Below are 27,833 nucleotides of genomic sequence, written 5' to 3' on the forward strand. Positions count from 1 at the left end.
ATGGAGGACTGAAGGTGAGTGGATTGTTATGTCATTGTGTAATATGGTAGATCCAGATCGAACTGGTAGCACCGAGTATGCACTGTATTGAAGATACACTTCATTAGTGAGATCTTCACTACAATGTGAAGCAACCAGCTTTGTATTGGCAATAACTATATCTACAAGTATAACTAACTGCAGGTATGCATGACCAGCAGTATTTAGTCAGGAGTTTCCAGTGGGGGAAAACCTCATGGATAGCCCTAGATCAGCATCATCTGATCTAACTAAAGATCTGACACTGGCCCATCATAGCATACAACACTGACATGACTTCACCAAAGTTAGATTGTACGGAATTCTATACAACCATATTCAACCCCAATATGTGATTATCGGGTCTGCAGTACCTGGGTTAGGTCACAAACAAATATAAGTCATCCAACACACAGGTGTGAATTGCCAGTGGCCAAATAACATGGTTATACGCAACAAACTTGTACTACCTAGAGGTCAAGCAAGTCAGTCAAATGTATTTATATAACACTTTTTACAACAGCTGTTGTCACAAAGCAGCTTTACAAATGTCCAAGTCCCCAGTGAGCAAGCCAAGGGCAACAGTGGCAAGAAAAAAATTCACTACAGCAAAAAAATTCACTACAGCATGATGAATAAACCTTGAGAGGAACCAAGACTCAAAGGGCCCCCCCATCCTCCTACAATAGCAACAATAAACAATAAGGAGCAGAATAAATAGTGAGAGAAAATAAACATAAGAAATCGATGTCTATTCCATTTTTCTAGAAGTCCTAGTCTGTTCTCGATGGTGCGCACGTGTCCAAAACCGATGCCGCAGGAGAACATCCACCAAGGGCAACAGAGAAGCCGTTAGCTGGGGTGGAGGTGTGGTGGGCTACAGAAGGGGAGCATCAGGGGGTGGTGGGAGGAGCCATGGTAGCTGAGATGGGTTGAGGTTCAGTAACATGACATCAGCAGTAGGGGTCCCTCAGCAGAAAGAGAGAACAGATTGCTAGGCATGTCCAGGTACAATGGTGTGTAAATTAGGGAATTATAATGTGCAAAGATGGACTCCAGCCGATCTAGCTACGGCAGCACAGCTAAAAGGATACACCCAGAAGGAAACACAGGCATGAGGGCACCCTGGCACATCAGCACACTGCTGCTCTCAGTCAACAAACTTGAATGACAAAGGAGAGGTAAAGTGACAGCATCATAACAAGCCAGTTTACCATAACCCTCAATGCTCATGAACCCCCAGATTAACTTTCCCTAAAGTGTGAAGTAGTTAATAAAATGCATGCCTACAGCTAGGTTTTCAGTCTAGCCTTAAGTACCAAGACTGTGTCTCAAACATTTACAGGAAGGTTATTCCATAGTGTGGGGGCTTTATAGAAAAAGGCTCTGTCCCCTGCGGTAGGTTTTCATATTCTTGGTACTAGTAAAGAGCCTGCACCTTTTGATCTAAGCAGACGTGTTGGGTCATAATGCATTAGGAGTTCTCCAAGGTTCTGTGTGGCTAGACAATTCAGTGCTTTGTAGGACAGCAGTATTTTACAATTAGGAAATTTTACTGGGAGCCAATGCAACATGGCCAAGACAAACACTCAGTAGGAACAGATCACAATAGTCAAGGTACCTTCAAGTGTATGTATGTATGTATGTTGTTTTCTTCCTTTCCACTCTTATTTCTTTACTTCAACTCAAATTCAGATTTTATAAGCAAACTAAACATGCTCCACCAAGACAGTCAAGACTATAAATCAAACCAAGACTCAAATCCTAACACTTAAAGAATCAAATAACTAAAAATATGGCTCTCAACATTACAAGAAAATCATAGCCACTATAATAAGCCACGCTAACAGTGAGCGTTAAGGAGGCAGACGCATATGCAGAGAAGAGTGAGATTTAATAGGGGCAAATCCAGAATCAGAGTCATTATAACAGTCTAGGGTCATTGAGCCAACACGGAGAGCACGGGGATACATGACAAACAAGACACGGACTAGGATACACGAGTAACTAAACACAAACAGCGATGAGAACTAAACGCATGGAAGCACACAGGATAAGCAGGCTATAACAGACCAGGAAACATGGAGGCTAGGATAACACGAAGGCACGGAATACAAAGAAACAACCATTAGAATAAAGATACACAACCATCAAACACATTAAATGAACAAAAACATAGGGCTCAAGACAGGGTTTAAATACATGAACTCAACAAGACTAGAAACAAGGTACATGTATGGAAAATTAGACAAGGTCAGAAATTGAAACAACGGAATGGAACTAAAGGTACACAAGACAGGGAAAACACGGAAGCTGGGAGGAACTGATCGTGACTACTTCCCACAAGTTCCACATTTTCGCTCTGTCCAAGTTCCCAACACAGGTTTGAGAAAAACATGGAACCATCTGATGGGCTTAAGGACTGGACTGAGAAACACCGAACTATGCTGTTGGAGAAGATGCTACTGATGTGTGAGTAATAGAACAATCTGATCGTTTAATGGTATAGCTTTTTAAAATTTATAATTTAAATATCCAATCTTCAAACCCTGGTAACATGGCATACTGCCGATTTAAGAATCACTTCCTACTCGCATGCAGACCCCATACACTCTTGACTCATGGTCAGATTGAGCTGATGTCAGCCTTCTCTTAAATCATCTCTCTGCTCTGCTGCGGCATTAGGCTTGCCCAACTACAGCCTACCCTTGAACGTTTACGCCTGTGAGCATGATAGTCCCCCTGACGTGACCCTGACAGGAGCTTGGTGGAGGTAACAGACCTGTGGCATTCGTATTGAAAGCATTAGATAATGTGGCACAGGGCCTGTCTGCATGCTTACACGCTAAGGCTGCAGCTGATGTAGGACAATAGAATGCAGACAATTTAACACTACATACTAGCCATCAGATCACCACGGAGGTAAATACGTCCACTGCGGCTATGACGTGCCCTAGTAATAATTTTACAATCTCTTCCCTGTAGGCCTCCTCATCAAATGCTTGCATTAAATGCTGTCCATGCAAAATTCAGCACAAAACCATAGGAACAGGACTGTTCCTCTACAATCCTCATACAAATCTGCTGTAGGAATGATTTAGCATCCACTCCTTTGGAGCACGAATCACATGTTGATGGGTCATGTCGGTGACTGATGTGTGCACACTGCCAAATGTAATTCTCAAAGACCATTCTCTGCCCTATTCATCGGGTGAGACTCACTGTAGCAGACAAGTTAATCAGATGCCCACAGGGACGGCTGGCTGTGCCCTCATTCTGCGACCCTTTCCTCATTGTTATTGTGTGTCTCATTCTGCATAAGGGGGGTTATATTAAAATATTGAAAGGTTATTGGAAAAAAAAATTTGCATTTTGGACATGTCAAGTGACAAATTTGATCTTAGATTCCCTTTTTAATTTGTGCACAAAACATGTTGATATAACAGCTAAACAATGTGCTCCCACCACCTGAGGCCCCTTTTCAGTCTCTGAAAATGAATGTCACCGCCATGCCTGCATGCAGGCTGTTCTAACTAATGCTGGTTCATTCAGCAGCTCTGCTAAAATTTTAGCATCAACTGGAGGTTTCACATCCCCTGTCACTCTCAGTCATCAGGCATATTTGAGTGAACAAAGCACAAAATTAAACATGGGCTGACCAAAGCAATACAAGAGACAGGAAAGTAGTAGACATGCTAGCTGTAGTTCTATGTGAAATGAGCGATGTCTCCAACCACAAAAGTCTCCTTCTGAAGTTTTGATGTGAAGATCTTTTGCCCACACCGTGGGTGAAGGGCCCACTTGGCCAAATGCTAGCTGGCGATTTAAACACAATCGTCTATGATTATACTGCAGCGGTCATTAAAAACCTCACCGTTGCTCAATCAAAGCGTGTGGCGTGAGTGCCGAAGGGCAGGACGGACAGACTCCAGCAACATGGACGAACATTTAACACAAAACGACAACAGCACTCACACATATTACAAAGACAGAACATGAACATGAACATGAACATGTAACGGTTGACATTAAACACTCAAGAAACATGCATACGTTTAACATTGACAATAAGAACAATAACGTTACATCAGCAACGACCAACACTTTGTACACTTCGACACGGGTTTAAATACATATAAACAAACAAGGTGCAGGTGTGTGCAGGTGTGGCCACAAACAGATCCTCCCACTACACTTGGCTGGCCAAACCACGTGTCTTGCAGGAGACGAGCGTTCCGTAACAGCCAACCAACTCACCAGTTTAAACCTGTAAACAAGGGGATAATGGATGATCACTGGATGATCACAGTCCTCATCCATATCATTGGTATTATTATTTTTCTATGGTGCTGCTTGCCCATAGTCAAGAGCACTGTGAATTCATGTGTTAACCCCTGATATATGTCCTGGCTCAGAATTATGAAGCTGTTGAGATTTTGCCTTCCTGTAATAGTATGTGACTATTTCTCTTCCATACACGCAGACATGTAAATGCTGGGTTCCAGCTCTGTTTTCTTCTCTGATGTTTTATTCTGTTAGAATAGAAGAGGGCAATGCAATAATAAAATGTGTCTGTTTTCACTGTTTGCACCTCTAAGTTTAGGGAAGTAGTGCTGACTTTTGGTCGCACATACTGCTGCCATGGGGCTTACTCATTCAAGGCCTGTTTTACCTACCACAGACCACTTTTGCCCATGTTATTATAAACAATCATTTTATAATGTTATGAAACAGATAGTTATTGTTAAACAATTGTTAGACAGTTATTGTTAAACAATCACTTTATAATGTTATTAAACAGATAGTTATTGTTAAACAATTGTTAGACAGTTCTTGTTTAACAATCATTTTAGAATGTTATTAAACAGATAGTTATTGTTTATAGTCATTATAAACAGATTCTAATATGTTTCACAGTTGCTTTTAGTCTCTGCTGCTCTGGTCACAAAGAACCCCTGTATTTCCTCTTTTTGTCACGCACATGCTGTCTCTACATTGCTCATGCCACAATAAACCAGACTAGGTATGAGTGCATACTGATTACATGTCTCCTGTGCTCCTCAGAATTTCTCTCCACGCACATGAGGAACTAGATGCATCCATACTCTTAATTAAGAAACATCTTCCAAATACTTAACACAAACAATGATGGCCTCTGGCATTTGAATAGGGGATGTTTCTTTGTTTACTGCATTTGGCCGTTGGGTTCAGTCAGGGGTCTGCTATATAAAAATTTAATTGTCTAAATGGAGACGTTTAAATGTAGATGTAGTGTCTAAATGTAGATGAATCTCATTGGTGTGTGTGTTTGGAAAAAGTTCATATCTATCTGTAACGCATCCTTGAGTCTGAGCAAGGTGCTATATAAATGTAAATAATAATAATAATAATAATAATAATAATAATAATATACAGTAGTAGCCACTACTTGGCAGCTGTTATAGCAGGGTCACAGCTCCGGAAACGCGCATTACCACATTTACCCTTTTATATTTCAGCAGTGATGATTTGGTGAAAGGGGGTGGGATGATCTTCTCTTCTGTTATTTCAGAACATTTCAGTGTCACAGAAAAAAACACTGTAAACTGTTCATGACAGAGGTAAGAGCAATTAGTATGTGCATTATTTGTCATTTCCCATTTTGACATAGAACCTATATAAAACTGATGAGTCTATGTATGTATGTTTCCTATGTACAATGAAGAAGTTTTAAAAACACACATTCAGGTTCTATTTAGAGTTACTTTGTTAGTGATTATTTCAGTCTTTATGCAAGGTTAAACGTTGCTAACATTATTGTGACGCTGATGTAACATGTAGTGTGAATATGATTTGACTTCTGATTGGAAAGGGATTAGAAGATGTAATCCCAAAGAATTCCATGATGTATAGTCGTGGTACAAGTCCAGGAAAGGCCATAATCAAGGCAAAGCAGCAATGTTAGTCAATCAACTGGCGTATTACCTAGACCTAAAAGAAATTGAGGTAAAAACAATATGTTCTAAGAGTAAGTGCACAGTGCATCAGTAATTAGAGAAGGGAGAGTGTCTGTCACTGGATTCTAAGTTGGGGAGTTTAAAAAGAGAGAGAGAGTAGAAAATATATATTATATAATTAGAAGTCCTGCATAATTAAATATATAATATATACTACACTCTTATATCCTAACAATAGGAACTCAGTAATTGATACTAATATAACTGGTGAGCCTAGATTATGATAAGGATTAGCAATTATGACATTAAAACTAATACATTTATATGAAATAATTGCTTTCCTTGTTTCCAGTGTCTATTGTTCATTATTGATTATATTAACAGCTACATATTTTTGCACACACTGAGACATTTTATATCATGACCCCATTTGCACTCATTTCTTATTAGTTTTTATCAGCCTGCTTGTGGTTTGTACTCCATCACCTCCTTTTATTACAGGATTGCTAATTGATGACTGACTGACACTATGGTATATATCCTGTTTCCAAATATTTAATTGATCTTACACATCCTAAATCTGATCTAAATCTTATCACAGGAAAAGAAAAACTCAACTGAACAATACCATGGCACATGTCCTGTTCTCAAAATATTATAGTCTCAATTTCATATATTTTGATTATGAATTTTATATGGGTCAAGAACGTTTGGCTGGCAAGACAAGGCTGTCCATCTTCCTCATCATCGCTGCCTGCGCAAGCGTGGCAGCTCTCATGTGGTTTGGCCGTGTTCTGTGGCGTCATCGTAAGAGCGGAGGCCAAATCTCAGCCCACGTACTTATGCTGCTCCTTAGTGACCTGTTGGAGCTGCTTCTGCATCCATACATAGTATCAAAACTACTCCAGGATGAAAACTGCTGGGACATGAGCATGACGTGCCGGACATTTGTTTCTTTCTGGTCAGGGGCCAGAAACTACGGTCTTCACCTAAATGCAGTGGTAGTGCTGGAGAGTGTTCTCTCGATAAGACATCCATTCTGCTCTGCTCATGTTTTCTTTCCTTCATACTCCATTATACTCTCAATCATTGTGTTCATTTGTATCTTCTTATTTGAATTTTTTAGCTTGCCTTATCTTTATAGCTTGAGTCCACCTCTGTTGTTAACTATGATAGCCATGACATGGAAAGTCACTTGTAGAACACCACCCCTCACAGATGAAACCTCTCACAGTACCAGCAAGCCACCTTATACACTGTTGGGTTTTGTAATGTTCATCGTTGTCCCATATATTGTATACACTATCCTACATTTCTTTCTATGGCATTCCTGGGAATTTCACGTGATGGCTAACTGTCTGATGAGTTTGAGGATTATCTCAGACCCTTTCCTTTGTTTGCTGGTCTACTGTGAGAATCAGTCAAACACCACAAAACACAGGGCACAACCCAGCCACGGAGATGACACCATCACAGAATGCAGATGATTCCAGACAAACACACATCTAGAAATATGTGGTGCCTAGTTATGGTTTCCTCACTGTTCACAGCAGAATCCTTCAGACTGTGAAAGCTTATCAATCAACGGGTAGACTCTGACAGGTACACTTTCTTCTTGTTTTGGCATATTCCATTTAAAAGGGATCAGAGTGTTTTTTGTTTTTTTCTCTGATGTTTTATTCTGTTAGAATAGAAGAGGGCAATGCAATAATAAAATGTGTCTGTTTTCACTGTTTGCACCTCTAAGTTTAGGGAAGTAGTGCTGACTTTTGGTCGCACATACTGCTGCCATGGGGCTTATTCATTCAAGGCCTGTTTTACCTACCACAGACCACTTTTGCCCATGTTATTATAAACAATCATTTTATAATGTTATGAAACAGATAGTTATTGTTAAACAATTGTTTAACGGTTATTGTTAAACAATCACTTTATAATGTTATTAAACAGATAGTTATTGTTAAACAATTGTTAGACAGTCATTGTTAAACAATCATGTTGTTATTAAACAGATAGTTATTGTTAAACAATTGTTAGACAGTTCTTGTTTAACAATCATTTTAGAATGTTATTAAACAGATAGTTATTGTTTATAGTCATTATAAACAGATTCTAATATGTTTCACAGTTGCTTTTAGTCTCTGCTGCTCTGGTCACAAAGAACCCCTGTATTTCCTCTTTTTGTCACGCACATGCTGTCTCTACATTGCTCATGCCACAATAAACCAGACTAGGTCTGAGTGCATACTGATTACATGTCTCCTGTGCTCCTCAGAATTTCTCTCCACGCACATGAGGAACTAGATGCATCCATACTCTTAATTAAGAAACATCTTCCAAATACTTAACACAAACAATGATGGCCTCTGGCATTTGAATAGGGGATGTTTCTTTGTTTACTGCATTTGGCCGTTGGGTTCAGTCAGGGGTCTGCTATATAAAAATTTAATTGTCTAAATGGAGACGTTTAAATGTAGATGTAGTGTCTAAATGTAGATGAATCTCATTGGTGTGTGTGTTTGGAAAAAGTTCATATCTATCTGTAACGCATCCTTGAGTCTGAGCAAGGTGCTATATAAATGTAAATAATAATAATAATAATAATAATAATAATAATAATATACAGTAGTAGCCACTACTTGGCAGCTGTTATAGCAGGGTCACAGCTCCGGAAACGCGCATTACCACATTTACCCTTTTATATTTCAGCAGTGATGATTTGGTGAAAGGGGGTGGGATGATCTTCTCTTCTGTTATTTCAGAACATTTCAGTGTCACAGAAAAAAACACTGTAAACTGTTCATGACAGAGGTAAGAGCAATTAGTATGTGCATTATTTGTCATTTCCCATTTTGACATAGAACCTATATAAAACTGATGAGTCTATGTATGTATGTTTCCTATGTACAATGAAGAAGTTTTAAAAACACACATTCAGGTTCTATTTAGAGTTACTTTGTTAGTGATTATTTCAGTCTTTATGCAAGGTTAAACGTTGCTAACATTATTGTGACGCTGATGTAACATGTAGTGTGAATATGATTTGACTTCTGATTGGAAAGGGATTAGAAGATGTAATCCCAAAGAATTCCATGATGTATAGTCGTGGTACAAGTCCAGGAAAGGCCATAATCAAGGCAAAGCAGCAATGTTAGTCAATCAACTGGCGTATTACCTAGACCTAAAAGAAATTGAGGTAAAAACAATATGTTCTAAGAGTAAGTGCACAGTGCATCAGTAATTAGAGAAGGGAGAGTGTCTGTCACTGGATTCTAAGTTGGGGAGTTTAAAAAGAGAGAGAGAGTAGAAAATATATATTATATAATTAGAAGTCCTGCATAATTAAATATATAATATATACTACACTCTTATATCCTAACAATAGGAACTCAGTAATTGATACTAATATAACTGGTGAGCCTAGATTATGATAAGGATTAGCAATTATGACATTAAAACTAATACATTTATATGAAATAATTGCTTTCCTTGTTTCCAGTGTCTATTGTTCATTATTGATTATATTAACAGCTACATATTTTTGCACACACTGAGACATTTTATATCATGACCCCATTTGCACTCATTTCTTATTAGTTTTTATCAGCCTGCTTGTGGTTTGTACTCCATCACCTCCTTTTATTACAGGATTGCTAATTGATGACTGACTGACACTATGGTATATATCCTGTTTCCAAATATTTAATTGATCTTACACATCCTAAATCTGATCTAAATCTTATCACAGGAAAAGAAAAACTCAACTGAACAATACCATGGCACATGTCCTGTTCTCAAAATATTATAGTCTCAATTTCATATATTTTGATTATGAATTTTATATGGGTCAAGAACGTTTGGCTGGCAAGACAAGGCTGTCCATCTTCCTCATCATCGCTGCCTGCGCAAGCGTGGCAGCTCTCATGTGGTTTGGCCGTGTTCTGTGGCGTCATCGTAAGAGCGGAGGCCAAATCTCAGCCCACGTACTTATGCTGCTCCTTAGTGACCTGTTGGAGCTGCTTCTGCATCCATACATAGTATCAAAACTACTCCAGGATGAAAACTGCTGGGACATGAGCATGACGTGCCGGACATTTGTTTCTTTCTGGTCAGGGGCCAGAAACTACGGTCTTCACCTAAATGCAGTGGTAGTGCTGGAGAGTGTTCTCTCGATAAGACATCCATTCTGCTCTGCTCATGTTTTCTTTCCTTCATACTCCATTATACTCTCAATCATTGTGTTCATTTGTATCTTCTTATTTGAATTTTTTAGCTTGCCTTATCTTTATAGCTTGAGTCCACCTCTGTTGTTAACTATGATAGCCATGACATGGAAAGTCACTTGTAGAACACCACCCCTCACAGATGAAACCTCTCACAGTACCAGCAAGCCACCTTATACACTGTTGGGTTTTGTAATGTTCATCGTTGTCCCATATATTGTATACACTATCCTACATTTCTTTCTATGGCATTCCTGGGAATTTCACGTGATGGCTAACTGTCTGATGAGTTTGAGGATTATCTCAGACCCTTTCCTTTGTTTGCTGGTCTACTGTGAGAATCAGTCAAACACCACAAAACACAGGGCACAACCCAGCCACGGAGATGACACCATCACAGAATGCAGATGATTCCAGACAAACACACATCTAGAAATATGTGGTGCCTAGTTATGGTTTCCTCACTGTTCACAGCAGAATCCTTCAGACTGTGAAAGCTTATCAATCAACGGGTAGACTCTGACAGGTACACTTTCTTCTTGTTTTGGCATATTCCATTTAAAAGGGATCAGAGTGTTTTTTGTTTTTTTCTCTGATGTTTTATTCTGTTAGAATAGAAGAGGGCAATGCAATAATAAAATGTGTCTGTTTTCACTGTTTGCACCTCTAAGTTTAGGGAAGTAGTGCTGACTTTTGGTCGCACATACTGCTGCCATGGGGCTTATTCATTCAAGGCCTGTTTTACCTACCACAGACCACTTTTGCCCATGTTATTATAAACAATCATTTTATAATGTTATGAAACAGATAGTTATTGTTAAACAATTGTTTAACGGTTATTGTTAAACAATCACTTTATAATGTTATTAAACAGATAGTTATTGTTAAACAATTGTTAGACAGTCATTGTTAAACAATCATGTTGTTATTAAACAGATAGTTATTGTTAAACAATTGTTAGACAGTTCTTGTTTAACAATCATTTTAGAATGTTATTAAACAGATAGTTATTGTTTATAGTCATTATAAACAGATTCTAATATGTTTCACAGTTGCTTTTAGTCTCTGCTGCTCTGGTCACAAAGAACCCCTGTATTTCCTCTTTTTGTCACGCACATGCTGTCTCTACATTTCTCATGCCACAATAAACCAGACTAGGTCTGAGTGCATACTGATTACATGTCTCCTGCGCTCCTCAGAATTTCTCTCCACGCACATGAGGAACTAGATGCATCCATAATCTTAATTAAGAAACATCTTCCAAATACTTAACACAAACGATGGCCTCTGGCATTTGAATAGCGGATGTTTCTTTGTTTACTGCATTTGGCCGTTGGGTTCAGTCAGGGGTCTGCTATATAAAAATTTAGTGTCTAAATGGAGACGTATAAATGTAGATGTAGTTTCTAAATGTAGATGAATCTCATCCGTGTGTGTGTTTGCAAAAAGCTGATATCTATCTGTAACATATCCTTGAGTCTGAGCAAGGTGCTATATAAATTTAAATAATAATAATAATAATAATAATAATAATAATAATATACAGTAGTAGCCACTACTTGGCAGCTGTTATAGCAGGGTCACAGCTCCGGAAACGCGCATTACCACGTTTACCCTTTTATATTTCAGCAGTGATGATTTGGTAAAAGGGTTTGGGATGATCTTCTCTTCTGTTATTTCAGAACATTTCAGTGTCCCAGAAAAAAACACTGTAAACTGTTCATGACAGAGGTAAGAGCAATTAGTATGTGTATTATTTGTCATTTCACATTTTGACATAGAACCTATATAAAACTGATGAGTCTATGTATGTATGTTTCCTATGTACAATGAAGAAGTTTTAAAAACACACATTCAGGTTCTATTTAGAGTTACTTTGTTAGTGATTATTTCAGTCTTTATTCAAGGTTAAAAGTTGCTAACATGTAGTGTGAATGTGATTTGACTTCTGATTGGAAAGGGATTAGAAGATGTAATCCCAAAGAATTCCATGATGTATAGTTGTGGTACAAGTCAGGGAAAGGCCATAATCAAGGCAAAGCAGCAATGTTAGTCAATCAACTGGAGTATTACCTAGTCCTAAAAGAAATTGAGGTAAAAACAGTTTGTTCTAAGAGTAAGTGCACAGTGCATCAGTCATTAGAGAAGGGAGAGTGTCTGTCACTGGATTCTAAATTGTGGAGTTTAAAAAGAGAGAGAGAGTCAAAAATATATATTATATAATTAGAAGTCCTGCATAATTAAATATATAATATATACTACACTCTTTTATCCTAACAATAGGAACTCAGTAATTGAGTTTAACTGGTGAGCCTAGATTATGATAAGGATTAGCAATTATGAAATTAAAACTAATACATTTATGTGAAATAATTGCTTTCCTTGTTTCCAGTGTCTAATGTTGATTCTTGATTATATTGACAGCTACATATTTTTGCACACACTGAGACATTTTATAATATCATGACCCCATTTGCACTCATTTCTTATTAGTTTTTATCAGCCTGTTTGCGGTTTGTACGCCATCACCTCCTTTTATTACAGGATTGCTAATCGATGACTGACTGACACTATGGTATATATCCTGTTTCCAAATATTTAATTGATCTTACACATCCTAAATATGATCTAAATCTTATCACAGGAAAAGAAAAACTCAACTGAACAATACCATGGCACATGTCCTGTTCTCAAAATATTATAGTCCCAATTTCATATATTTTAGTGTTGTATTTGATATGGCTCAAGAACGTTTGGCTGGCAAGACAAGGCTGTCCATCTTCCTCATCATCGCTGCCTGCGCAAGTGTGGCAGCTCTCATGTGGTTTGGCCATGTTCTGTGGCGTCATCGTAAGAGCGGAGGCCAAATCCCAGCCCGCGTACTTATGCTGCTCCTTAGTGACCTGTTGAAGCTGCTTCTGCATCCATACATAGTATCAAAACTACTCCAGGATGAAAACGGCTGGGACATGAGCATGACGTGCCAGACATTTGTTTCTTTCTGGTCAGCGGCAAGAAACTACGGTCTTCACCTAAATGCAGTGGTAGTGCTGGAGAGTGTTCTCTCGATAAGACATCCATTCTCCTCTGCTCATGTTTTCTTTCCTTCGTGCTCCATTGTACTCTCAATCGTTGTATTCATTTGTATCTTCTTATGTGAATTTTTTAGCTTGCATTATCTTTATAGCTTGAGTCCACCTCTGTTGTTAGCTATGATAGCCATGACATGGAAAGTCACTTGTAGGACACCACCCCTCACAGATGAAACCTCTCACAGTACCAGGAAGCCACCTTATACACTGTTGGGTTTTGTAATGTTCATCGTTGTCCCATATATTGTATACACTATCCTACATTTCTTTCTATGGCATTCCTGGGAATTTCACGTGATGGCTAACTGTCTGATGAGTTTGAGGATGATCTCAGACCCTTTCCTTTGTATACTGGTCTCCTTTGAGAATCTCAGTCAAACATCACAAACACACACAGGGCACAACCCAGCCATGGAGATGACAGCATCACAGAATCCAGATGATTCCAAACAAACACACATCTAGAAATATGTGATGCCTAGTTATGGTTTCCTCACTGTTCACAGCAGAATCCTTCAGACTGTGACAGCTTATCAATCTACGGGTAGACTCATACAGGTACACTTTCTTCTTGCTTTGGCCTATTCTGTTTAAAAGGGATCAGATTGTATTTTGTAACCCACCAGATCACATTCATGAGAATCCTGAGGAAATAGCTTCACTGTAGAAATATATCTCTTTTTTGTTTGCATTTGTCCTGTTATATTGTTAATATTGTTTGGTGATAAAATTAAATTCAACTTTATAATGTTAAGCTGATTCAAAATATGTGTAATGCAAATCACAAGTGAATTGTTTTTAAACAGTCTTTTCATAGGGCATTGTTGTTATTTACAGAGTGAGGGTGTGATGAGGAAGCCCTTTCAATGTAACACGCAAATAAATTAATAATTAGTTGTGTTGTGTCTATAATGGTGTGGAAGGATGAGAAGGAGTGAAGTATCCTGAAAATCTGCACTCTTAGAGGTTACTCAGTAGGAGGGAAGGACCTCCTAGATGGACCCAAGTGCAGATGAGGTGAATAGTAACTGAAAAGAGCAGCCCACAACAGGGGCAGGGTTTTAACTGAAGAAGTGGGTACTAGCTCACACAGAACTGCCAACTACAGGGGAATGAGGTTACTGGGAGTAAATGATGTAAGCAGAAGGTGAGGCGACAGTTTAGAGGAGATGTCAAGGGAGGAAAGCAGCCATAAGGCTCTCTCAAAAGGTTTGTGGAATTGATTCAGGGAGGAGACAAAAAACAAGAGATAACAGAGAGGATAAACAACTAGGACACAACATGAAGGAAGGCTGTTCCTCTTAGAACATGTGAAGAAAACAACTCTGAAATCCTGTACTTGAAATATTAATTACCAGCAAGCTTAGCACATGTACTGCACACACCAAAGATACACGCAAAGTGGCCTTTGTGAAGGTGTAATATAGGAGGCCACATGTGGGCCCTGCTCGTAGACTGATTAATTCCCTGCTCGTGGTGTCTGTCTGTCTGTGACATGATTTCACCAATGTCAGATTGTGGCACTTTCGATACAAGCATATTAAACCCTATAAGGGGTTTATTGGGTCTCCAGTGCCTGGGTTAGGTCAGAAACAATAAGCCAACATACAGGTGTGAATTGCCAGTAGGCAAATACCATGTTTATACCCAACAGACTTGTACTCCCTATAGAGGACAAGCAAACAAAGTCAGTCACATTTATTTATATAGCACTTTTTACAACAGCTGTTGTCACAAAGCAGCTTTACACCTGTCCGAGTCCAAGCCCCCAGTGAACAAGCCAAGGGCGACAGTGGCAAGAACATGAAGAAACCTTGAGAGGAACCAAGATTCAAAGGGGGTCGCCATCCTCCTACAATAGCAACAATATGAACAATAAGGAGCAGAATAAGTAATGAGAGAGAATAATATTATTATTATTAAAGTATCTTAAGGTGGGCTCAAACCCAGGTCAATTAGGTGATGACACCAACAGCCTACTGGATGAGCAACCACACTAACACTGGTGGGCCTATGTGCAGAACTGTTAGATCTTGGATCAGGTAAACCAAAAGGAAAACATAACATTAAACACCACACCAAGCAAGGTAAAAGGGAGAACAAAAGACACCACGGGAAGAAGTAGCAACCCCAATGCACTGGGGAAAACCAAATTAAAACTTCCCAAACAAAACCAGAAAACAGGGAGGAACTTGAATAGCTAAGGGAAGCCTCGTGAGAGAGACAGACTCGAGAGGGAAAGAGACGTGTAAAAACACAAACACCCTCGCAGACAAGAAGTGAGATGTAGCACAAGGGAACTGCAGAGCTCAATACCTGGAGTTACCAGTGAGGCGCTTGGCTCAGAACTTTTGCAAAGACCCAGAACTGAATGACTGGGCTTATATAAGGTCTATCCCAGCTGTTGGGTGTTAAGCCTGATTAGTGGAGTGCCTGAATCAAGGTCTCCCTCTGGTGGCTGGAGGGGAGCTCAGCCTGGCACCAACCCTTACAGATATAAGTAATCAATGTCTGTTCCGGTTTTCTAGAAGTCCTAGTCTGGTCTCGACTGTGTGGGCTTGTCCAAAACCCATCTCTCAGGAGAATGTCAGTGATACCAACTTGTATGTATGGAAATTGTGTGTCTGCTCTTCTCTGCCCACAGTTACCTTCACACTGATGTTCCAAAATTTCCACCCTTATCGAATTTTTGACCCAAATGGGGGAATCCAGTGAAGACAGACTACAAATTATCCTTCTGATGAAACTTTGATCTAGTCACGGTGGACTTTCTCTCATGCCCTGGCCACAGATAGGAACAAGGACCCCTCTGGTGCAATGACGCTGAGCAAGAAAACCATAAACGGCCTAGCCGTTGGCCATTTGATCACGCTGATCATGCTGACCTGGCTTTCTGACCCTTCCCTCTGACCCCCTGACCCTTCTTATGTGTCATAAAACCCACAGATTCGAAAGCAAGAAACAGCCTCGTTGTCCTTCAAGGAACTGTGACCATAAATTCCATCAAACTCAAACCCTTACCAGGACAACCAACATTCCTCATCCCACAGAGGTATGTTCACAGATATATGTTTCTCTTTGCTACAGATTGACAAACTGACAATTTGCCATTTAACCTACTATGATGTCAAATGGTAATCGTCCAGTAATGTATAACTAGTTTAATGTCATCTTCAAATTATATTTGCTTCTATTTGTAATGTTGAGATGTAATGAGGAATCAGCATGCCGAGGAAAGTGTCCATAATAAACAGTAATAAACAGTCATCTTTTATTAAAACAGAAACAAGGACCTAAGATGGGGCAGTAACATCAGCTCCATCATCAAGATACCCCAGCAGAGGATATTCTTTCTGCGTCAGCTGAGGAAGTTCAACCTGCCCCAGGAGCGGATGGTCCAGTTCTGCACTGCCATCATAGAATCAGTCATCAACACATCCATTACTGCGTGCGGCAGCTCAGCCACTAAGCATGACATTCACAGACTGCAGCACGTTATCGGGTCTGCAGAGAAGACTAATGGTGTTAAGCTGCCTACACTGCTAGATCTGCTCACTTCCAGAATCAGGAGGCAGGTGGATAAAATAACAGCAGACCAATCTCACCCCAGTCATCACCTGTTTTAGCGCCTTCCCTCAGGCCAGCGCTGTAGCCAAATGAGGATTACGACAACCCAGTTACAGAGAAGCTTTTTTTTTTCCAAATGCCATCAAACTCATGAACAGCTGAATACCTCAGTGCATATAAACTCACCATAATATTCATAATCACACACCCTAACTTTTTCATCGTGATTACATCCCTGTGCGACTGGATCTCCAACTTCCTAACAGACAGACCACAATCAGTACGGGTGGGCAACTGCGCCTCATCCACCCTCACCCTCAGCACTGGAGCTCCTCAGGGTTGTGTCCTAAGCCCCCTGCTCTACTCACTGTACACCTACGACTGCACAGCCACTTCCAGCTCTAACACCATTGTCAAGTTTGCTGATGACACCGTTGTCGTGGGTCTGATCTCGGACAACGACGAGAGGGCCTACCTGGAGGAGATTAAACACCTGGAAAACTGGTGCCAGGAAAATAATCTCCTCCTAAACGTCAGTAAGACAAAGGAGCTGATCGTGGATTGCAGCAAGAAGCAGGAGCGGCACTACCAACCTGTGACGATCAGTGGAACCACGGTGGAGAGAGTAGATAGTTTCAGGTACCTTGGTGTTCACATCTCGCAGGACCTGTCCTGGTCCCGCCATACCAGCTCCCTGGCAAAGAAGGCTCGTCAGCGTCTTTACCACCTCAGACGCCTAAGGGACTTCAGACTGCCCTCCAAGGTACTGCGGAACTTCTACACCTGCACTATCGAGAGCATCCTCACGGGGAACATCACAGTCTGGTTTGGAAATAGCACCAAGCAGGACAGACAAGCACTCCAAAGGGTAGTGCATTCAGCAGAGCGCATCACTCACTCGGAACTTCCTGACTTGCAGACCACCTACTACAAGCGGTGCCAAACCAAGGCCAGGAAAATTGTGAAGGACCCCACCCATCCCAACAATAGACTCTTCTCTCTGTTGAGGTCAGGGAGGCGCTTCCGCTCCCTGAAGGCCAAGACAGAGAGGCTGAAGAGGAGCTTCTTCCCACAGGCCATTCGGGCCCTGAATCAGGGAAACTGATAAACTGTGGGGACCAGCACCACGTAACATGACTGTATATCTGTACATCTGTATATATAGATTTAGATTTATACTCAATTAACCTGTTACAACAACTGTAGATATGGTACTATACAATGGATCTGTACATTCTGTAGATTGTGTACATATATACTCAACCATATACATTGTACATTGTGTATATAATCATAATATACATATATTGTACATACATTGTTAATATATTTTTGTACATACATAGAATATATATTTATCTGTATATATATTTTTTTCTCTATGCACCCCTGGTTCTCTTCCTCAGTTTGGACAGAGCACTCTCCACCATTTCATTGCGTGTTGTACTGTGTATGACTATGTATGTGACAAATAAACCGAACTTGAACTTGAACTTGATGTTGTAGTACTTCACCTTTATCTGCACTTTTCTGCCCTACCTTTTACCTGCCACTCTACTTATTTTATTACATTTTTTTACTTCATCATTTTACAATGTCATCTCCCAATCGCTGCACTCAGTACTCCTAGCAATTGATGCACATGTAAGGTTCACATGTATGATTATGACTGTGTGTGTATGTGTGTGAATGTATGGGTGTGTTGTTGTGAGTGTGGTGAAAATGTCTTTTGTTGTACTGTGAACAAGCTACTGTGCAGGGTGAGCTACTATAACCAAAAACAAACTCCTTGTATGTGGGAGCATACTTGGCCAATAAAGCCTTATTCTAATTCTGATTATGGAAAAAAAAAATAATAATAATAAAAATAAATAAATAAATAAATAAAAAACCACAAAGAATGAGAATAAACTACTCTAGATTAAATGACGCAGCAAACAGAGAAACAGTTAGCACTTCCAATAAACAGTTAACACTTCCAATAAACACCGGGTCAAACATGGACAAGCACTATTGACAACAACAGGACTTAAACACAAACCTTAACAAGGACTGTGACAAGGGACAGGTGAAATGGAAGAGTAACTAACATGATGGGGGTGTAGTCATGAGGAAAGATACACACACCCACACACAGACAAGACAATGCAAACATAAAGACCATGTGCCGAGAAGCAACCTGGGCTGAGGGGGAGGGATCTAGGAGGGGGCCGTTACACTATTATTTGATAGTTTCCTTTTCAAATAATAGAAGCAAATGTCATTATTCTTTATTTCATTATTCATTACTTGTCATTCATCCTGATCAATTCACTTGTTGTAATTGTTTTTACTAGAAATCGTATGTCTGTGAGTCAAGGGTGATATTCTAATTTTTGGTAAATGAGATATAATCACATTATCAAACTGAGGACTTTTGTGAGTTGAGACTAAATCATTGATTATTAATAAATGAGTTAAAATTATTCAGTTCTCCCATGGAGAACCTTGCAAGAAGGTTTGGCTGCAGACATGTACTCTCAGCCAAATGCACACTCACCCTCAGTGAAGTCACATGCACAGGCGCTCTCTGCCACAATGGCAGAAACAATCCAATGGCATGTCGAGGAAAATCTTTAAAAAGTGTATCATCATCATAATTTTCTTATTCATCTATGATAACCATGTCGTTAATTTATCCATTTTCTGAACATAACATAGCTAAAAAAAGTTCCACTTAATTCCACTTCCAGAAGCTGCCCACATCAGATTTAAAACCTTGATGCTCGCCTACAAAGCCAAAAATGGACCAGCCCCTCCATACATGATGACAATCATCAGAGCTGATCCATACCTCGAGTACTTCGAACCTCAAGTTCAGTGATCTGTACATAGCAGAAATGCTGACAGAAATGTGCACCTAACAGCCTTGCGCACAGACTTTTTGATCTTTATTCCTCTGATTCTCTGCTATCATACTCCCATCACTCACTTCAACAGAACTGGTTAGAATTTGGTCATGCTGGAGATGTCTAAATTAGATTATCATATGCATAGCCTTTTGTAGCATATTCTATATGTGTTTTATCTGTGCATTCTATCAGTGAGATACAGCAACCTCTTGAAATTAGTTAGTATGCACAGGTTGACATATGTTATGTTTTAGGCCAAAACATGAGCATTGTAAGACTCAAACGTTAAATCAAAAACAAAAATAATGTCTTGATTTTCCTTTGAACATAAGGCTGGGTTTTATGGGAAAGCTACAATATATTATTTTATATTTGTGGAATGATCAAGTAATGTGTACGATTTATTATTACAGTATGATCCAAAAATACATTTATTGATACATTACATTCATTTCTATCCCCTCTGTGTAAAGTAGCTCAGGGCCAAAGAACTCAGATAAGACAGTTTGCCTTAAGCTATCAAGCCATAAGCACAGTCCAAAAGGAACACACGCTGTTCTGACCCAGATAAAATACAGATACCAAAGGCAAATGCATTTGTAGAAACATCTGGTCTTGGTAATATGTTTTACAGTTGCTTTTATGGTCTCTTGTCACAAGAAACCCCTGTATTTCCTCTTTTTGTCATACACATGTTGTCTATGTATTACTCATGCTATTCCACAATAAACCAGAGTGTGTCTGACTGCATACTGACGACATGTCTTCTCTGCTCCCAGAATGTCCCTCCACACACCTGAGGGTCACAAACTGGATGCATCCAGACTTCTTAATTAAGAAACATATTCAAAATACTTAACACAAACATTAAAAAAAAAAAAATCTATTTTCAGTTCAGTGTAATAGTTGTTAAGAAAACATACGTGTTGTAGAGTTAGGTGTTATGTTTGTAAGTTGGATTTCATCTATTTAATGGCGGTATGAGAGGCACTATGTCTTATAAATTGAATTTTTCAGTCTTTGTTCAAGGTTAAATGTTGCTAATGATGTACTGCCATCTTGCAAGACAATATCAGATAGACAGGTTTCAACTTTTCAAATCTCATCTTCCTGTATTTTGATGCTAAAACAGATAGAAACCAAAAAATGGGAGGACCCACAGGGGTGATAGATGAAAGTCAAAAGTAGATAAATATGTATTGATGAGTGATTATAGCAGGGTATAGCAGTTATAGCAGGACCAATGCCCAGGAAGCTTGCATTACCACATTTACCCTTTTATGTTTCAGTTCTCATTTCATCAGTGATAGTTTGGTGAAATAGGGTGGGATGGTCTTCTCTTCTGTTATTTCATAACATATCACTGTCCCAGAAAAAACACTGTGAACTGTTCATGACAGAGGTAAGACTAAATCATATGTACATTATTACTATTTTAGTGATCATTTCAGTCTTTAAGGTTAAATGTTGCTAATGATATTGTGACGCCAGTGTAGCATGTAACGTGTAGTGATAAGTGTGTATATGCTCTGACTTTTGGGTGAAAAGAGATTAGTAGCTGTGATCCCAAACAACTCCATTATGTATACTGGTGGTAAAAGTCACCTGAATTGGCAAACACAAGCAACAATTCTCAAAGTGTAACTCTGGTTTACTGTAAAACAGAAAAATGATCCATCAGTGATGGAACAGAATTAAATACCAGCATGCAAGTACAACAGGCACAGTCTCAAGGTAATAAGGCACATGGCAGGGAAATGCAATAATCAAGGCAAAGCTGCAATGCTAATCAATCAACTGGTATATTACCTAGACCTACAAAAAAAAAAAAATGCAATAAACAATTTGTTCTGACAGTAAATGCAATGTGCATCAGTAATTAGAGAAGGGAGAGTGCCTGTCACTGGATTCTAACTGAGATTAATGTTAGACACTAATAATAATGATCTTACATTGAACCTAAGAAGGATTATTAATTCTAAAATGTAGACTTTAATAATTTTATATGTAATAATGGTTTTTCCTTGTTTCCAGTGTCTACTGATCTATTTTTTATTACAATAACAGCTGCATGTTGTTGCACATACTAGAGCTTTTGCCTTTATTTGTAACTTGTTTTCCAAGCTTTTTTCAGCCTGTTTGTTTTTGTTTATTTTTACAGGATTGTGCTTATTCAGTGACTGACTAAAACTATGGCGTATGTCCTGTTTGCCAAAATTCCATTTTATTTTAAAGAATCTGATATTGATCAAGAACGTTTGGCTGGCAAGAAAAGGCTGTCCATCCTCCTCATCATTGGTGCCTGCGCAAGTGTGGCAGCTCTAATTTGGTTTGGCCATATTCTGTGGCGGCATCGTATGAACGGATTCCGAATCTCAGCCCTCATGATTATGTTGCTCCTTAGTGACCTGTTGGAGCTGCTTCTGGATCCATACATAGTGTCAAAACTACTCCAGGGTGAAAACTGCTGGTTAACAAGTATGACATGTCGGACATTTACTTCTTTGTGGTCAGGGGCAAGAAACTTCGGTCTTCACCTAAATGCAGTGGTAGTGCTGGAGAGTGTTCTCTCAATAAGACATCAATTCTGCTCTGCTCATGTTTTCTTTCCTTCATGCTCCATTATAGTCTCAGTCGTTGTGTTCATTTGTATCTTCTTATGTGAATTTTTTGGCTTGCCTTTTCTTTATATCTCGAGTCTACCACTGTTGTTAGCTATGATAGCCATGACATGGATAGTCACTTGTAGAACACCACCCCTCACAGAGGAAACCTCTCACAGTACCAGGAAGCCACCTTATGTGTTGTTGGTTTTTTTAATGTTCATAGTTGTCCCATATATGGTATATATTGTCCTGTGTTTATTTCTGTGGAATTCCTGGGAACTTCGGGTGACTGGTAACTGTCTGATGAGTTTAAGGATTATCTTAGACACTTTCCTTTGCATACTGGTCTACAGGGAGAATCTCAGTCAGACAACACAAACACCCACAGAGAACAACCCAGCTACAGAGATGACACCATCACAGAATTCCGACAAAACACACAGCTCAGCAATCTGAGGTGACCAGTTAGGGTTCCTCACTGTTCACAGCAGAATCTTTTGTACTCGGATGTGTACGCTGTCTTCTGTTTTGTCGTATTCAGAGAGCATTTCATAACCCACCATAGCAAATTCTTGAGAAAATGTATCAAAATCACCTCTCTGTCTAAATATATCATTTTTGTTTTTTTGGGGTTTTTGGGGGTTTTGGGTTGTTTTTTATTTTTTCTGGTTGCGTTGTTAATATTGTTTGCTTAGTGATAAAATGGAAACCAACCTTACAATGTTAAGATGGTTCATTGGCTATTACTTTATATTTATTTAAATATGTCTTTGTTTCTCTTTTTCCTTATTTAAATATGTGTAATAATCAAAATGATCAGTGAAGTGTTTTTAGCAGTCTTTTCATATGGGACTATAGTTATTTACAGAGTGAGGGTCTATTAACCACTTCTCATGCAATTAGGAAATGAGGAAACACAGTCAGCACAACTCACAGATAGAATAAAATATAAAAGTGAATAAAATATATAATTCTTAGAGAATAAAATATGTGAAACAAATGATATTTTGCATTAAAACATCAATGTTAATGTGAGGCAGCAAATGTGTAGTAATGAAATTACAGATATTCTCACTACAGTGAGACAAACCAATTGTTCTAAAAGAATGTGTTTGCTCTGTGCCCTCACTCTATTGCCTCAAAATGTAGTATGAAAATATACACATGCATATACAGACACCACACTTACTAACTCCTCTAATTTATATTATGTTGGGCACATTTAGCATTTTAGTGTCATAACTATTTGGAACCTTACAATTCTCATTTCAGATAATAGCACATGCAGGCATGTCAATGCAAAGCAAAGTCAAAGCAAAGTGACTAGATGCTAGAGCACCCAAAAGATGGGAGAGATTTGAGGGAAGGAAGAAGAATATATGTGGTCTGTAATACCAGTGGAGGAACATTACATTCAGTGGCAGGAAGTGGTGCCAGGACAGCAGAATCTGGCGCACCATTTACACCTGGTATTATCGTGCCTCTTGGGTGATCAGATTACTCACCATTGAAGTTTGTGCTAGGGTAAGGGTTACACCACTTCCACTGGGAGGAATGTTGCCCTTATCCATTATCCATTATATAGAGCTTTTTTTATCAGATATTGTCACAAAGTAGCTTTACAAATGTCAGAGTCCACCCAGTGAACAAGACAAGGGTGACAGTGCAAGGACAAGCTCCCTAGAGCATGAGGAAGAAACCTTGAGAGGAAGCAAGACTCCAAAGAAGGGGAGCTCATCCTCCTCTGGCTGAGAAAGGACACTACAATAGCAACAATATAAACAATAAGAAGCAGAATAAGTAGTGAGAGAGAGAAGAAGAAAAAAAACATAAATTAAATAAAGAATATAAATAAAGAAATAAGCAATCAATGTCTAGTCCGGTTTTCTAGAAGTCCTAGTCTGGTCTCGACGTCTTGCGCATGTCCGAAATCCATCCCTCGTGAGGATGTTCATCAAGGACAACAGAGATGCAGCATTAGTTGGCTGGGGTGGAGGTGTGGTGAGCTACAGCAGGGGGACATCAGGGGGACATCAGGAGTGGTGGAAGGAGCCATGGCAACTGAGATGGGTTGAAGTGACAGCATCACAGCATCCCAGTTTACCATAACTCTCATTGCCCATGGATTCCCAGATCTGTACCTCTACCTAAGATGAGAAGTAGTTAATAAAATGCCTGAGTGTACAGATAGGTTTTCAGCCTTTCCTTAAATATTGAGACTGTGTCTGAGTCTCGAACATTTACAAGAAGGTTATTCCATAGTGTTTTCCATATTCAACAACATTATTAACACCGCTGCATCACAGGCTCTCTGTCAGTGAGATCAAAGAGGATTATGTGGTGTGCAAAAATCTTGCTGCTCTTGCACCAGTAGAGCACTCCACTAATGGTGTCAATTCATTTCTCTAATTTACAATGTTAATGTTAGCTAATGCTATAAATAATATTAGTTAAGGGAATCTTAAAGTAAAGCAGTACTATCCTGTCATAGCTTCATGGGGTTAGAACAGGGCTACAAATGAGAAGTTTTGAAATTTTGGACAGTATTTACCCATAGCTGGAAGATTTCCATCACCACTTTCATTACTACATTTCTAGTGTTTCAATCTCTTAAGAAATAACTTCTCAGAGAGAACATTTCATTCCATTGCAAAAAACCTTGCTAACAACTGATTACAGAGGTAAGAGCAAATCATATCTAGCATGTATATATTTCATATAGAGATTGTCTGATATAGAAATGTTTTTAATCTGTAAAACAAATTTGTATTTTTTAGTTTGTATACAAGTTATTTAAATGTATAGAAGCACTTATATCCAGTGTCCATGTAGATTCCTTCTACATAGACATTTTCAGCTGTTAAATGTCTATGTAGAAGGAATGGTTAAATGTTTTATATGTTTATGATATACTACACACTAACAAGGCACTATCAGAAAGTTCATCTGCTACATTTATGAAAGGTTGTTTGCTTTCCTAAATCTGGGCCCCAACAGCATTTTATATATTTTATGACCTTTCCACATAAAAATGAATAAAATTACAAAGATGTTTGAGGGCAGCTTTACTGAGGGGTGGTGGTGGTGATGGTGGTGGATGGTCAATATGAGTAAACAGTAACAAAACTGGTAGAGATGACTATATGGTTTCATTTGGGTGGACTATGATTATAGTCTTCATCCCAGCTCACAGTTCTTATCTAGGTCTACTGACATTCCTTTTTGGATAACATTAATACTACTGAATATTCACCAACATATTATAGCAAAAACAGCACTCAATGTTATGACTCTTGTACCATAAATTATGATAGATTTATTCAAAACATTTTTTCTCATTTTTATTTGCATTCAGTTGGGCGTTTGTAGTGGAATAGCAGCTCTCATTTTTGCAGTCCATGGATCGCTTCTGTGAGTAGTCTAACACTGCCACACCTTTGTAATGTTTAAAAGATTATTGCTACAATAAAGGTCTTTAATCTGTAATTTTCATCACAGGACAAAGAACAACTCATTCAACTGAAGAATACCATGGCACATGTCCTTTTCTCAAACCTTCCTGCTTATTATAGATTTTCTGGACCTGATATTGATCAAGCACGCGTGGCTGGCAAGAAAACATTATCCATTGTCTTCATTACTGGTTCATGTGCAAGTGTGATAGCGCTACTATGGGCTGGCCATGTTCTGTGGCGTCATCTTAAGAGTGGAGGCCAAATCTCAGCTCTTATCATCATGCTCCTCCTGAATGACCTGTTGGAGCTCCTCCTGAATATATATGTTGTGACAAAACTGCTCCAGGATGAAAACTGCTGGTACAAAAGCATGACATGCAAAATATTGTCTTCTTCATGGTCAGGGTCAAGAATCTTTGGTCTTCATCTCCATCCGGTGGTGGCACTGGAGAGTGTTCTCTATTTGAGACATCCACCCTGTTCAACTCATGTTTTTTTTCCATCTTGCTCCATCACAGTTTCAATCATTGCATTCTTTTGTTTTGTCCTCTGTGAGGTTTTCAGCTTAACTGCTATTTTTGTCTTGAGTCTATCACTTTTGATTGCAATAACAGCCACAACGGGGATAATCACATGCAGAATGCCAGCCCACACTGACGACATCCCCTACAGGACCAAAAAACCACATCCTGTAGTTTTGGCTTTGGTAGTGTTCACAGTAGTTACGTATATTTCATTTGTGCTCGTAATTATTTTTTGGTGGGAATACTGGGAAATGTGGGTAATCACTATTGCTGTGATAAGCCTGACAAAGATTTCAGACCCTCTCCTTTGTGGAATGGTTTACTGGACTCAGAGATCATAAACACACACACAACACAACACAGCTATAGAGCTGAGGACATCACAAAATTCAGACAACCCATACACATAGAGAGTCCAGCAAAAGGAGGTGACTAGTTTGGATTTCCTCACTGCCCTGATCAGAACCTTCTAGATTTTGATTGTACATTTTTTTCCTATGTTTTATGTTCATTGGACAAGAGGTTAGAAAATAATACAGAACCCTTTACAGCAAATTCAATTTGAATGTTTTTTAAAACCAATGTATATGCTGCCTGTGATGCCTTTCCCTATGCCTTTCCTGTCTTGAGATAAAATTAACAGCCATGTCACAATGTTCAGATACAGTTTCTGCTTTCTTTTGCTTTGCTTGGAACATATGGAACATAATAAAAATGGTTGATTGAATTATCACTTTGTCTCATAACAGATTTTCTCAACCCCAGCAGTCAACTAAATGTGAAAAACACAAATAACAGGTGTCACGGTTGGTCCCTCCTATCGTCCATGTTTCATGATTTCTATGTCATGTTTCTTTCTTCATTTCAATTCCAGTCCATGTTTTGGTTTTCACCATTCCTGATTTGCACCTGTGCCTTGTTTAGTGTTCATTCGTTCATGTATTTAGACCCTGTCTGGTTCTCTGTGTTTTTGCTGTTCATTGAATGAATGTCTGTATGTTTGGATGTTTTTGAAAGCCTGTATCTGTATGCCTGTATGCCTGTAAGTTTATACTCCATGCCTCCTAGTCTGTATGGGTATCCTGTGTTTATTAGCCTGTTATAGCCTGCTTCCCTTGTATTGCCTTCATGTGCTTTTGTTTGCTTGTTTGTTATCATGTATCCTAGTACTCTCCATATTGGCCCAATGACCCGGGACCGTTATAACGACTCTGAATCTGGATTTGCCCGTAACACAGTCTCAATATTTAAGGCTAGGCTGAAAACCTTAAAATATTTCTTAAGAGATTGAAACACTAGAAATGTAGTAATGAAATAGGTGATGGAAATTTCAAAACCACTGAGTTGTAGCCATGTTGTAACCGCATGAAGCTATGACAGGATAGTACTGCTTTACTTTAGGATTCCCTTAACTAACATTATTATGGAATTAGCTACCATTAACATCGTAAATTAGATAAATGAATTGACACCATTAGTGGAGTGATGTACTGGTGCAAGAGCAGCAAGGTTTTTGCACAC

The 27,833-nt window shown here is 39.0% G+C and overlaps 2 long non-coding RNA genes across 2 annotated transcripts; both read left to right on the forward strand.

The window, feature by feature from the left end:
- Window positions 1–21,051: 21,051 nt before the first annotated feature.
- LOC113591500 lies at window positions 21,052–23,056 on the forward strand. Its single transcript, XR_003412199.2, has 2 exons — window positions 21,052–21,129; window positions 21,889–23,056. It is a non-coding gene; the product is annotated as an uncharacterized LOC113591500 (long non-coding RNA).
- A 1,870-nt stretch (window positions 23,057–24,926) lies between these two features.
- Window positions 24,927–27,006, forward strand: LOC113591501. Its single transcript, XR_003412200.2, has 3 exons — window positions 24,927–25,014; window positions 25,689–25,744; window positions 25,832–27,006. It is a non-coding gene; the product is annotated as an uncharacterized LOC113591501 (long non-coding RNA).
- The last annotated feature ends 827 nt before the right edge of the window (window positions 27,007–27,833 follow it).

Source organism: Electrophorus electricus, chromosome 9, assembly GCF_013358815.1.
Source record: "Electrophorus electricus isolate fEleEle1 chromosome 9, fEleEle1.pri, whole genome shotgun sequence".
Classification (NCBI taxonomy): domain Eukaryota; kingdom Metazoa; phylum Chordata; class Actinopteri; order Gymnotiformes; family Gymnotidae; genus Electrophorus; species Electrophorus electricus.